Source organism: Ambystoma mexicanum, chromosome 11, assembly GCF_040938575.1.
Source record: "Ambystoma mexicanum isolate Mex_15411 chromosome 11, UKY_AmexF1_1, whole genome shotgun sequence".
Taxonomy (NCBI): Eukaryota; Metazoa; Chordata; class Amphibia; order Caudata; family Ambystomatidae; genus Ambystoma; species Ambystoma mexicanum.
In genome coordinates this window covers 213767668-213781798 of record NC_090934.1, presented here as the reverse complement: position 1 = coordinate 213781798, position 14131 = coordinate 213767668, and positions in this window count along the sequence as shown.

Here is a 14131-nt window from a genome sequence, read left to right as displayed (position 1 = left end):
CCTGGGATGCTGCAGCGAGGGGTTGCGCATTCCTGCAGTCAGCGGGTGCCACCTATGTGTGCGGAAACCCTCACTTCAAGCTTTGGGGAATACTGTCTGCAGCGCTCTGCAGTCTGGGGGAGTAGAGCGCTTAGTCATGCACACCCCAGGGGCCCCGCACGTCACCTTGTTTCAACTATGAATCCGGGCCGTACCGATCATGGCCATGGAATGCTCCTCTCAAGCTTTGTGTCTCACTCCAGGAGGAGCCGTACTTATACTTGCTTCTACGTTTTCGCTTGTCGCCTCTTTGTTGGGTATCAATCCAGACTCAAGGTGAGTTATTTATCTTTGTTACTAATGATCTAAGTGGGCTGCAGCCTTCCTCTTATCCAGCAACTTCTAACTGACTATATTTCACACATAACAACACTCTTCCACATTGGTAAGATTTTCTGGTGACATCAGCCGCTGTACAGGACATTCTTTGACATCACAAGATTCTCCGAATACATCAGCTGCTGCAGAATACTAACCTTAACAAAGGTACAGTTATATACATGAAAGAATCTTTAACTATATAACACAATGTTTGTCAAGTAGAAACACCATAAGTGAATCGTAGTACAATACTTCTTCAAAGGATCAAACACGTGTAACCAACTGACACTTTGATTCCATTGCCTTCCTACTTTCAGCTTATTGCCTATAAATATATCAAAACCCGACTTGTACAAGTTTCTGTCCTTTTTAAACACCAATGTAGGACATTCTTCAGGGAAATGTGTCTTGTGTCAAACTTTTAAAATCTTCTTTAGTTGGGGAGAGTACCCTCCACTTCCTTATACTGACTCTTGGACCTTTACTGGTTCTTACTGCGGATTCCCAAATCTCTATTGGAACATAGGAGCTGCGTGCCCCTTCTCTATACTCCACGCCCACTCGACTCCTGTCACCGTTGAGACACCTGCCCCTTTCCAGGAAAGTGGAGGGTACTCTCCCCAACTAAAGAAGATTTTACACACGTTTGATCCTTTGAAGAAGTATTGTACTACGATTCACTTATGGTGTTTCTACTTTTGTTGTTTTAGTACTTTGTATGTGTGTGATGTATTATGATCATTTTTATGATTGTGGTTTTAAGAAAATATGATAACTGATGATTAATAAAATTTGTGATCATCTTTTGGAAATTTCCACTTGATGTGGGAAGAGTGAAGGGCGAGACCTGAGTAAGCTATAAGGTTTCTTTTTGTATATAGAATAGATACTCTCACAGAGTAAGAAATCTGTTTATCCCTAGCTGTGATTTTGAATCGTTTGTTGGAGAACAGTTCCAGGACAAAATGAAACATCTCAGTGGAAATTAGATACCCAACTACCATAGTCACTGTCTCATTCGAATTTAAGGTATAGCCACCTAGCAGCATTCCAGTTATGAATGGTCCACAAGGACTACTCTATCCCTCCAAGCAAAAGATACACTGTGTATTGTCTGCATAAAAAGAGAGTATTTAGGTGTGAAGATTGAATAAAACAGGCCAGGTGTTGGGCATAAATATTAAAAACCAGAGGCAAAAGAAAGAATCCCGTTGCAATGTTGCACGTCACAGCAGTGGACTTGGAGGTTAGAAGGACCAACTACACTCACTGAACAATCCACTAAGAACGATTGGTTACTGGCTGAGTCTGAGCCATGATTCCCTTCCCTGTCTGCACCCTGAAGCAGCTGGTGGTCAACTGTGCTAAAGGCAGCTGATAAATTCAACAATGTGAGAGCTGCCACTGTCAAAAGATTATGTCTCTAGCTGTGAAAAACCCTGCCTATGGATATGATAGGTTATTTATAACTCGCTTAATACCCAGAGGTTTGTAAGCGCGGACCCAGGGATCGAACCTGTGTTGCTACGTATCGTCTTGCTTCCAAGGCGAGCATGTTACCGACAAACATTGACACGACATGAAGTCCTTGATCTTTATAAAATCACAAATCTACTAGGTTACAGCCTTTCCACTGATTCTTCGCAATGTAGGCAGATCAATGAAAGGGGTCTAAGGTTAATGGTATCGGAGGTGCCATGGCAGAGTCTCTACAAAAGTGAATACTTCCATTCACCTTCAAGGCAGGGAGCCAATTCCTTAATCAAAATGATTGATCCTAGTACGTATTACTGGAAGATTATACTTGATTGCCCCAACCAGACAGCGATCTAATAGTGGTCTTATTTTAGTGCAGGCAGTCAAGAAAAGAGTTAAGAATGTTAAACCCCAGCAAGAGATGGAACACATAGGGGTGGGCTTAGAATAAAGATTAGGAGTCTGAGCCAGGACTGAAGAATGAATCCTACGAGTCTTAATCAAAGGATTCTTAATGTTTCCATAACATGGCCAGAACTGCACCGTAACTAGCGCCTAGATGCCCATAGGCTATGCGCGCTCTTATAAATGTTAAAATAATAGTGTCTATGCTCAAGAGAAAGGTGGGAATGGATAACTGATATCAAAGTGGGGGGCGGGGGCGAGAAGGAATGTGAAGCGCAAAGGTCCCCCTACATATTGCAAGAAAAGGCAATCTTAGAAGAATAAAATATTGTTTTTTTTACTTGGAGGGTGGCAACTTTATAAAGTTATAGATGGTTCTTGAAAGCCAGATTCTGAGCAGTCGTAATATGTATAGAATAGTTTCTCTGCTGCACATTCCAAGGCTCTTTCCTGGGTTTGATAAATGTATGTTCCTGTGTTTGGGGGAAGATTTCTGTGTATCAGGAGGGTCTTATGTTAATATTAAAATTGGTCTATTTTTGTAAATGGGAAGATTCCCATCCTGAAGGAAGCATTACATTATATTTTTTTACTACTGCCGCTGAAATAGGATTTTCTTTTGATATAGTTTGTAGATATGACCAAATTAATCTGGTGAATAAAATCTGATCTCTTTGGGAAACCATCCCACATTGGAACTTCCCTATTGATTAGTGTTAGGAAAGCAAGCCACAGCAGTTTCAGCTTGTAAGTATTTTTGTAGAGTCTAGATTAAATGCTTTGCTTTCACAAGAGTAAAGTATGTTTTATGATTTGGTGAAGGATCGTCCTCTTTCGTCCTCTGAGCTCACCCTAGTAACCATCACGTTCCTGTTTTCCAAGCTCTCCGTACATGTCCCGCCTCCTCCCTTGAATGGTTGGCTCTCTCTAGCTAATAGACTTGCCTATCTCCAGAGGCGTGTGTGTTGGAAAGGAACATGGTGCTTTCAAAATGGTGCCTAAACTCAGCCCCATTTTCCCTGCACGATTCGTGAGGCAGAGGCCCGTAATCGATGGAGGGTTGGTTCTCCCCTTTTATAAGTCCCCGTAGGGCCAGAGACGTGTCCAGACCCTTTTGACTGGGGTGGCCCAAGTGGGACACTTGCTTATGCAGGGGTGGCATGAAGTAATGTATGTAAATATGTGCTATGTAAAGCGTTTAGAGTAAAGCGCTATATAAAAAACAAATTATTATTATTCAGTCCGTGCCACCCCAGGCCACTTGCCCTGGGCTCTGCGTAGGGCTAGTGGTGTCCTTTTCTTGGTGCATGTGCTCCGGTGGGTGCAGTTAGTCAGAGCTGCATTTAACTCCAGAGGGCCGCCACTAGGTTTGTGCAGCACGTGCAGCTGCACTTGGACCGCGCCTGATAGGGGCCCGCGCCGAAGGAGCCGTTGACTCCCTCTTGCAGGCTGCAGTGTGGGCCATGTGCTCAGAGTCCCTAAGCTTGCTGCAGTGCACTCTGAGCTCCGGGCGGCACAAGCTGCAGCATGCATGATGACGGGGAAGCTTGCCGGAATATCTTTTTCAAATGCAGCTGTTGTCCCTCCAGGTTTGGCTCCCTTTTATTTCTTCTGGTGAGACAACTTGTCACCTGTCAACCTCCTGCTGCGACTCTGGAGAGACGGACTCCTCTCCCCCCAGAGGTCTAATAGGTGCTGTGGGCCTCATAAGCACTGCTGATCACTTTCTTTCTTAAAGCACAGCGTTTAAAGTAGGTGCAATTTACTATTGATGGCCTATTTAAGAGACCATTGTTGTGTTAAGAACCGCAAAGAGGCATTTTTATTTTAAAAGCACATGCAAAGCAGCAGTTAGCTGTCTAAAATCTGTGCCTTCCTCCAGCACAATTAAACATATTGCGCAAAACTGTTTTAGCTATTTGCCGTATTTCCACAAGTTTATATTTTCCAAGCCGAAAAGCGTTTAAGTAGAATGTAACATTTTCCTCACATTATATGAAGCATGCAAGTGAGTCATGAATATTTACCAATCAAGTGTTCAGCTACTAGGATTTCACACCAGGCTGTTCCCAATGCAGGCGCTTACCCACAAGAACACATAAAGTGCCATTAAAGTGCGCACCTCATGTTTGGATTTTGTTTTCTTTGGAATATTTCATTATGAATTGTTGGGCTTAAAAGGTGGGCACGAAGGCCTTATAAAGGCGCTATTCTGCCCCCAGGACCCCCCTTCCTGACGACCTTCGACGAGGGTGGAGGGCAGGAGCCCCCCCCCCATCCAGCAGACCACCCGGCAGCAGCAAGTGCAGATCCGCTGCACTGCACACGGCGGCCTGCCTGACTAGGTCTTTCCCGCTCGCCTGACTTCCCCATGCCGGGCGCGACGCGGCCTGAAAGCGAGGCTGAGCCTCGATCTGGGCACCACTAAGCCCTCTGCTTCCGCCGGCAGGCGAATACGCCGGCACACACGAAGGCCTTATAAAGGCGCTATTCTGCCCCCAGGACCCCCCTTCCTGACGACCTTCGACGAGGGTGGAGGGCAGGAGCCCCCCCCCCCATCCAGCAGACCACCCGGCAGCAGCAAGTGCAGATCCGCTGCACTGCACACGGCGGCCTGCCTGACTAGGTCTTTCCCGCTCGCCTGACTTCCCCATGCCGGGCGCGACGCGGCCTGAAAGCGAGGCTGAGCCTCGATCTGGGCACCACTAAGCCCTCTGCTTCCGCCGGCAGGCGAATACGCCGGCACACACGAAGGCCTTATAAAGGCGCTATTCTGCCCCCAGGACCCCCCTTCCTGACGACCTTCGATGAGGGTGGAGGGCAGGAGCCCCCCCCCCCATCCAGCAGACCACCCGGCAGCAGCAAGTGCAGATCCGCTGCACTGCACACGGCGGCCTGCCTGACTAGGTCTTTCCCGCTCGCCTGACTTCCCCATGCCGGGCGCGACGCGGCCTGAAAGCGAGGCTGAGCCTCGATCTGGGCACCACTAAGCCCTCTGCTTCCGCCGGCAGGCGAATACGCCGGCACACACGAAGGCCATACAAAGGCCCTGTTTTGCGCCCTGTTCGGCGCACGGGAGGCGTAGCCTGCTCCCTAATGCTGCCTGACGGACCCATACTACCATGGTAAGCCCAGGGGCTTTTTACCCTACATCTCTTAAAGGGGAACCATCAATTTAACATCTTGACTTTGGTAACCTGCAAGTTTATGCTAACTATGTCCACTGTGCCCTGTGCAATTTAGTCAATTTAGTCATTGCCATTGCCTGTGCAATTTGGTCAATTTAGTCAATGCTATTGCCTGTGCAATTTAGTCAATTTAGTCATTGCCATTGCCTGTGCAATTTAGTCAATTTAGTCAATGCTATTGCCTGTGCAATTTAGTCAATTTAGTCATTGCCATTGCCTGTGCAATTTAGTCAATTTAGCCACTGCCTATGCTGATCTATGCCCACTGTGCCTTGTGCAATTTAGTCAATTTAGCCACTGCCTATGCTGATCTATGCCCACTGTGCCTTGTGCAATTTAGTCAATTTAGCCACTGCCTATGCTGATCTATGCCCACTGTGCCTTGTGCAATTTAGTCAACTTAGCCATTGCCTATGCTGATCTATGCCCACTGTGCCTTGTGCAATTTAGTCAATTTAGCCACTGCCTATGCTGATCTATGCCCACTGTGCCTTGTGCAATTTAGTCAACTTAGCCATTGCCTATGCTGATCTATGCCCACTGTGCCTTGTGCAATTTAGTCAATTTAGCCATTGCCTATGCTGATCTATGCCCACCATGCCCAGTGTATCCAGTTCCACATCATGAATATCACACTTTTGCAATTTAGTCAACTTAGTCATTGCCTATGCTAACTATGCCCACTGTGCCTTGTGCAATTTAGTCAACTTAGCCATTGCCTATGCTGATCTATGCCCACTGTGCCTTGTGCAATTTAGTCAATTTAGCCACTGCCTATGCTGATCTATGCCCACTGTGCCTTGTGCAATTTAGTCAACTTAGCCATTGCCTATGCTGATCTATGCCCACCGTGCCCAGTGTATCCAGCTCCACATCATGAGTATCACACTTTGCAGCCTGCTATTGTACCTATCTGCAATTATCCTCCACCATAGAGAGGACAGTAGCCCCCCTACTATGCTCACAAGACCTCTAAATTCCACCATGACCACCCTCTCTACTGACACCAGTATGGAACACCCGGATCTGAATCCCTTATCCGAGTTTCCCAGCAACCCATGTAGTCTACTCTGTCGAAACACTAGGCTCAGAGCTAGACTCTCGAAACTTTATGAGCCTCTAACTAGAACCCTACCTCCTAACAATAAAAGATCCAATACCCAGAAGCCCAACACCAACGTCCCCCGAAAAAACAGGAGACTTCCTCCCACTACCCAGACCAAAACTGTACCACCTCATCCATCAAACCACCTACTCAAAGGAGGACTAATAAATGCAAGATCACTGATAGCACATGCCACAGATATCTGTGATCTGATAGTGCTCAACAATCTGGACTTCATCGCCATCACCGAATCCTGGCTGCACAACGCAGCAGGACCCCTACTCTCCCTAGCCATCCCAGAAGACTTTACGATATTCAGGCAAGATAGAACCAACACGCGCGGCGGTGGCATTGCCATCATCGCAAAGACTAGCTTAGATATGAGAACCTCACCTACAATAGCAACTGACTCATGTGAATCACTTACTATCAAACTTCCACTAGCTAGCTCCCAAACTTTGACGATCCACCTCATCTACAGACCACCTGGTCCCTTAGGGACCTTCGAGGAGGATCTCCATAATTCACTCTCCAACAACCTTAAAACCTCTTCACAACTACTTGTCCTAGGGGACTTCAATCTGGGCTTCAATGACCCTTCAGATAAAAATGCTACCATCATTGCCAATGCCCTCTCTAATTTGGGCATGACGCAAAAAACTCTTGAACCTACACATAATAAGGGAAGAATCCTTGATTGGCTAGTAGACTATAATTGCACTGCCAACATCAAAGCTATTATCCCTCAACCTTGGACAGACCACTTCTTCCTGTCATTTGAACTATCTACCTCCAGACCACCTCCACCAGCCTCCATCATGGCCCCGCCTTGCCCAACAAGAAACAAAAAGAGCATCACCAGAGACAAAGTGATCCCGGCCATTCTACCTACACTTAACGGATTAGCAGATCATCTAGACCCAGAAACACTAGTCAACGAGTACAACAAAATCATGCTAACTACCCTTGACAACATCGCACCCTTGAAACTCAGAAAAAGTAAACCCAAATCTCACCTAAATAAATGGTTTACCCCCGAACTAAAGGATTTGCGACTACTTAAGAGGAGCTGCGAAACAGCATGGAGGCTCACCCCTTCAGTAGACCATAAAATGAAACTAACAGAAATCTCCTCCCAATATAAAAAAGAAATCTATCTGGCCAAACAGAACTCCTTTAATAAGCGGATCTCCAACGCCAATTCAAGCATGAGGGAACTATTCTCCATCCTCAAAGAACTAGAGTCACCCATCCCCATCCCGGATACATGCACCAAAGACAAAACCTGGTGCTCCAACATTCAGCTAGCCTTATCCAATAAAATCTCTCTACTCCAAACGAAAATAACTAAAAAGAAAGCTTCCCTTACTCATCAGTCCAAGCCTAACAACCTCACTACAGACCCTACCCCAAAGACCCAGGACATAGCCACACGGTTCATGTTTTCCAAAACATCGATTCTCGATGTGGAGAAAGTCATCCTCTCTCTTAAGCCGTCTAACTGCCAGGGTGATTCTTGCCCTGCCCAGCTTATAAAAGACGCAGCTAGAGATCTCTCCCCGTTTATTGCCAAACTTGTCAACTCTTCTTTCACGTCCGGCACGGTACCCACCAATTTAAAACAATCCTGGGTACTACCATTGCTTAAAAAGCAAACGCTAGACCCTCTTATACCCACAAACTACCGCCCCATTACAACAGTCCCCTTCCTGCTCAAAATCTTGGATAAGATCGCCTACAATCAAATCCAAAGTTTCCTGGAACAACATAAACTCTTAGGAGAGCGCCAATCAGGATTCCGTCCACAACATGGTACAGAGACTGCCCTGATCGACCTAAAGGCACAAATAGATGAAATAAGAGATAAAGGTAAAATGGCTCTCCTCTTGTTGCTGGACCTCTCGGCGGCTTTCGACCTTGTAGACCATGGAGTACTTTGCAGCCATTTAGACTCTGCTGCACACTTTTCCAAGGAGGCCATATCTTGGATTGAATCCTTCCTCAGTGATAGGACCATGAGGGTGTTCTCCCCTTCGGCAGCGGCGGACCCAATCCCCATCCGATGTGGAGTCCCTCAGGGCTCATGCGTCTCCCCGACTCTCTACAACATATTCACGAAGCCCCTTTTTGATGATCTGGACCATCTTGGTATCACCTACACCAACTATGCAGATGATACCCAGATTCTCCTCCCACTTTCCGGGGACTACAACAAGGATTTGGCCTTGGTGAATAGGGTGTATATCATCGTCCAGGCATGGATGGCAACCCACGGTCTATGCCTGAACGATGACAAAACAGAGTTGCTCATCCTAGGGACACATTCTAACATGAAGAAACTCAGTCAGGACTATACCTCATTTGAAATTGACGGGAACATTATCAAGGTTTCCAAAGATGTTAAGACACTTGGCTTCTATCTGGATGCCACCCTCTCTTTTGATAAGCAGGTGAAGTCTTTGGCATCTGCCACCGCCTACACATGTAAGCTCATTAGAGCAGGCAAGCATTTTCTCTCCGATAACAATTGCCTTATCCTAGCAAGAGCATTAATCCTTTCGAGGATTGATTATTGTAATGCCCTCTACATCGGAGCAAACAAATTCTTCAAAACAATGCCCTACGAGCCGCCCTTGGTGTACCCAAAAGATCACATATTTCAAACATCAGACGTCTAAACAACTGGTTATCCTCCCAAAACAAAATCCACCTCAAAGTAGCATCCCTGGTTCATAAAGCCTTGAATAATGCAGCACCAAGCTATCTCCGCAATAAACTCACAAAAAGAAATCACTCGCGCCCTGCCAGAACTGCAAATGCCAACAGCCTCATCATTCCTAGATTCAGGTTATCTAAGGCGGGGGGTAGTAGCTTCCCGGTGCAAGCAGCTCAATTATGGAACTCATTGCCTAATCCTCTACGCGAGGCACAGCCCTTCCCTAAATTCAGAATCAACTACATCAATTTGCTAAGGACTGCCAATGAATAGCCTATTGGCGCCCACTTATCCTTCACCCCACCCTAGAACATACATTTCATCATGATCTTTATGGTCCCACTCTCTTGTACATAGACTCTCTTGATCATATTTTGTATCTATTCGGCATGTAAACCGCAACTGCTGCCTTCCTGTGATATTTTGCATTCTATTATTTGTATTTTGTATTTATACAGTGTATGTATTCCCATGACCCCACCCTGCAACCTAAGCTTCGCATTTTCTGTACTGCTGCGCCCGGCTACCTTCGGGTTTGGTGCGCATTATAAGTGAATAAAACAAAAAACAAACAAACAAACAAACCTTTTATGCTTTCCTAGTGTAGTTATTGGAAATTCTTCTCTCAGATTACCATGTTTTTCGCTGCTGCCTATATACATAGTGGTCATTATCTTGTGATGTCACTTCCTGTGATTTTATCACATGCACATTAGGGGCCCCGCACTTAATTTGCCACACTTGGCCCCGCAAATCCTAGGGCCGGCCATGTAACTTCATGGTGCCACACAAGCCCGGTGGCAGATTTCTTCCTCTCTGCCTTCATGCTGCTACCCCCCTGACCCCCCCAGAGATGTATGTTCTGTCCGGCCTTCCGCTCTGCCTCCTCCCCCTTCCAACTCGTCGATGGTCTCGCGGCTCCCCCCAGAGATACACACCAGCTCCGCCTCCGCAGGTAAGTTTAGCCATGACGAGCTACTGCAGTGAATCATGCTGGCACCGCACGTAGGGAATGAATCGGGTTCTGATCTTTCGACTAGGCAAGGAGAATGGACCTGTCACAAGAAGTACAGAGCTCATAATAAAGAAATCAGACAAACCTAAATCCTTGTACAGGAAAAAGACTACTATGGTAGCATCCATTCCTCCCCGCTTAAATGGAAGAATACAAATACCACAATGCAGTTCAATGAAAGGAAAAAAAAATATATGATGTATGGGGTTTGTAAATGTACTTTCAAGACTTAAAGACTAAACACAAAATATGTGCGAGAAGGTAAAAAGGCTTTTTTCGTGTGTCAAATGAAAACACGTGAACACCAAGGAAATAGTTTAAAACTTCATTTGTGTGGCATTTTAATGAAGAAGGCATCATGCGGGCATCTAGTTTGTGCTTTGTGCGTGCATTTAGAATAAAAAGTACCGTTTTGTGCTCTATCACGGATAAGTTAAGAATGTCTTGTCCAAATCAATGGTTACTTAAATGAACCATCATGTCGAAATGTCTTCCACTTAAAAGCCCCTCCAAAACAAATAGGATTTAATATATGTGTCGGGCACCGAGGGGTGTCCGGAACCGGTCAGAGGGCTTTTGTCTCAAGCGTTTGCTCGGGGTTGGGAGAGGCAGATGAATAAAAATTAGCCTCACCTGAAAGTAGCAATTCCCACTGAAAAATGCTTTGTGGATCAGCCTCCTGCCCCCCTCAAATCCCCCCTGTGTTACTCCGTCTGCACATGCCAGCTTGCACCTGCACGGCCCCCATAGCTGCGGGGCTCTAGGCCACGTCACAGGCTGTCCATGCCTAGGGATGGCCCTGCCTGTAGATGCTCATTTCAATAGGATGCAAGACGTGCAACTTGCTTGTCTCAGTAGAGGACACTGTAGTTCACAGACGAGCACCACATGGACAAATTAAAATAACTTTAGGGTATGTCCAAGTGTCTCGATTCCCTACACCTCCTGTGTGCACTAACATGGGTGGTGGAGAGGCATGCTACTGCAGCGTCTGGGAGCACAGCCCCTGCAGTGTCACTGGTGGGCAGTTTTACGTCTGCATTGTCTGTGATGGACAGTCCTACACCGGCAATGTTGGTTGTAATGGGGTGCACAGCTCTCGCGTTGTTAGTGCTGAGAGGGAATGATGCCCCTTGCCTGTAGTGTCTGCGATGGACAGCCAAGCACCATCAACCAAGGGGGTTCCCGGCCCGCAGCGTCAATCATGAAGGAGATACTACCTTGCTTGCAGCGCCAATCATGAAGGAGATACTACCTTGCTTGCAGTGTCAATCATGAAGGAGATACTACCTTGCTTGCAGCGTCAATCATGAAGGAGATACTACCTTGCTTGCAGCGTCAATCATGTAGGAGATACTACCTTGCTTGCAGTGTCAATGATGGACAGGCCTGCCCTTGTATTAGCAGAGGGGTTGAAAAAACACTCCCTCTCCTCCCCGTACTGTCAACAGCGCGTTAAATGGGATACGTAATTGAGGTTGGGTGGGGGGCTAATGAGTAGTGAAACAATATTTAGAAGCAGAGCCCAAGAAGTGTTTGGTGCAGCCTAAAAATGGAAGTAGTTCAGGAAAACAAGTGCTGGTGTTTGAGTAGGCATGGGCTAGGCATTTGCCAGGGACTTCCATAATGGTGCCACTTGGCAATTAAATGGTTACAGCTAGAACATTACGCAAGTACCTTGACATATAATAGAAGTACTTGGCAAATGCCTAATACCTATAAACAAGCCAAAACTGTTGGCTTTGCCAATGCGTGTTTTAACATGACTTCAGTGTAAAGGACACACATACTCTTTATAATTCAAGTGGCTGAAGGCACACTTAGTCAAGACATAACACTGCATTTACATCTGTAATTGAACCATTAACTCTCAGAAGAAAGCTTTGAAAAACTACTAGCAGCACAATGGTTGATGTTACTGCTTGATAAAGCTAGCTCAAAGAGACTCAAGAAGATGTGCTTTGGTCGGGGAGGGGCTAGTGGTGTGTGGAAATGGCCATAGGGATTAGCAAAGTCATGGGCAGTGAGTGGGTGGGTAAATAATCAAACACCTCCAAGATGTGTGTTCTTCCTCACAACATGATGTCCGTTTCTTTGTATACTAGCTGGTTAGGCCATGCTATCTTATGTAGAGGAATCAATATAATGTTTTTGTCATGATCTCTGCTTCCAAAAGATCATGACTTGCCCGACTCCCTTGGAAGGAGACCCATAAACCCCGGTTCCGAGTGCCAGCCAGTCCCAATTGGGACCTTTTGGACCCTGTCCTGGCGCCAGTGGCACCAGGCTCATAAAGATGCCCAGTCCCAGCGCTGGAAGCGCCGGGCTCATAATGCTTGGGTGGACTTACCTGCAGCAGACCATACTGCTTACTTACCTGCCAGTTGAACCCCTGATCCTCTTCTGTTTGGGACTACTTTTCCTGTTGGGTGGGGCAGGAGCCACTCCCTAGGTTCAGAACACTGGAACTCTTCTGGAAAGCAGGAACTCTTTTCTTAGGCGTGGCTGTGGAAGGAGACACCTAAGCACTAAAGGAGGCTATTTAAACCACACCCGATGGATGAATCTTGCTTTGCGTTATTCTGCATTCTCTGCAGCAGAACGCTCATTGTGTCTTCTGCTTCTGATCCTGGGCCTAAGGGAACAAAGGCTTACCATCCTGGAATCCAGTCTTCAGCAGCACCTGTAAAGACAAAGAAAGGACAGGTTAGCACTACGGTCTTCAGTGGCAGTGCATCTCTTACCAGGTCCATCGGCTGACACCAACGCCTCGCGCTGCATTCCGGCATCTGAAAGACAAAGGCTTACCTACTCTTCGCATGCTCCGGAGGTCTTCGCACTGCATTCCGGCATCTGAAAGACAAAATCTTACCAGCTCTTCGCACGCTCCGGAGGCCTTCGGCGCTGCATCCCGCATCTGAAAGACAAAAGAAGGTGCGTTTAAAGACATTGGGCAACTTTATTACTCACGTGCCATTACTCCTTCCCACGCCGAATCCAGTGGGTTTTCCAGCACCCTTCAGCTTCTCTAAAGCTCCGAACTTGTACCTGCAAGATAAAAGGGACAGTTAGTGCGCATCGTGAAGCAGGCTACAAGCGCTTACTTACGTGCTTCCAGGCGCTTCTATTCCTCACGCGGGTTCGATCCTCAACTCTCATCAGCCCACCATCCGCCATCGCCGGAACCCTGCAAAACAAGAGATATCATTACAAAAGACTTTTAAGACATTTGAAGTGCCCAGAACTTACCGTTCGTGCAGTTAACGACGGACAGCAGTCCTCTGAGGTCAAGAGGCCTGCACCCTTATCCAGTGAAGAAACTGGTTATGGCACCCTGCCCCGAGGCAGATGGAGAGCTCGGCGTTCACTTACCTAAGGTGAGGGTGTTAACCTTTGGGGTTCTACAGGAGAAGAGAAAGGGAAGAGGAGAGAGGCACCCAATAACCCCAGTTCATTAATCCCATATTTTCTATCTGCAGACATCTTACTCTTCGAGTCAGACATACAGTGCACAGAGGTCCAGCCCAAAGAGCCAACCGTGTGTTACACATCACCTTTGAAGATACGGCATTCACCCAGTCAAGACCGGCGCCTCTGCGGGAATCAGGTGAGCGTTACAGAACGCAAAGCCTATCGCAAAACTCCCACCCAGGCGCTATGGAAACCTCAGATACCGACCAGCTAGCCCAGTTACTTGGGGAACTAAGAGCAGAAGTGCATGCAGCCCGTCAGGAAACGAATGCTCTAAGAAGGGAACTGATTATTTCCAAGGAGCGAACAGACGATCTCGCTAGACAATTGGTACAGTCACAAGACGGACAAACTCCGTTTCCCGCATCACGGGCAAATCTTCCTTCAACATCCTC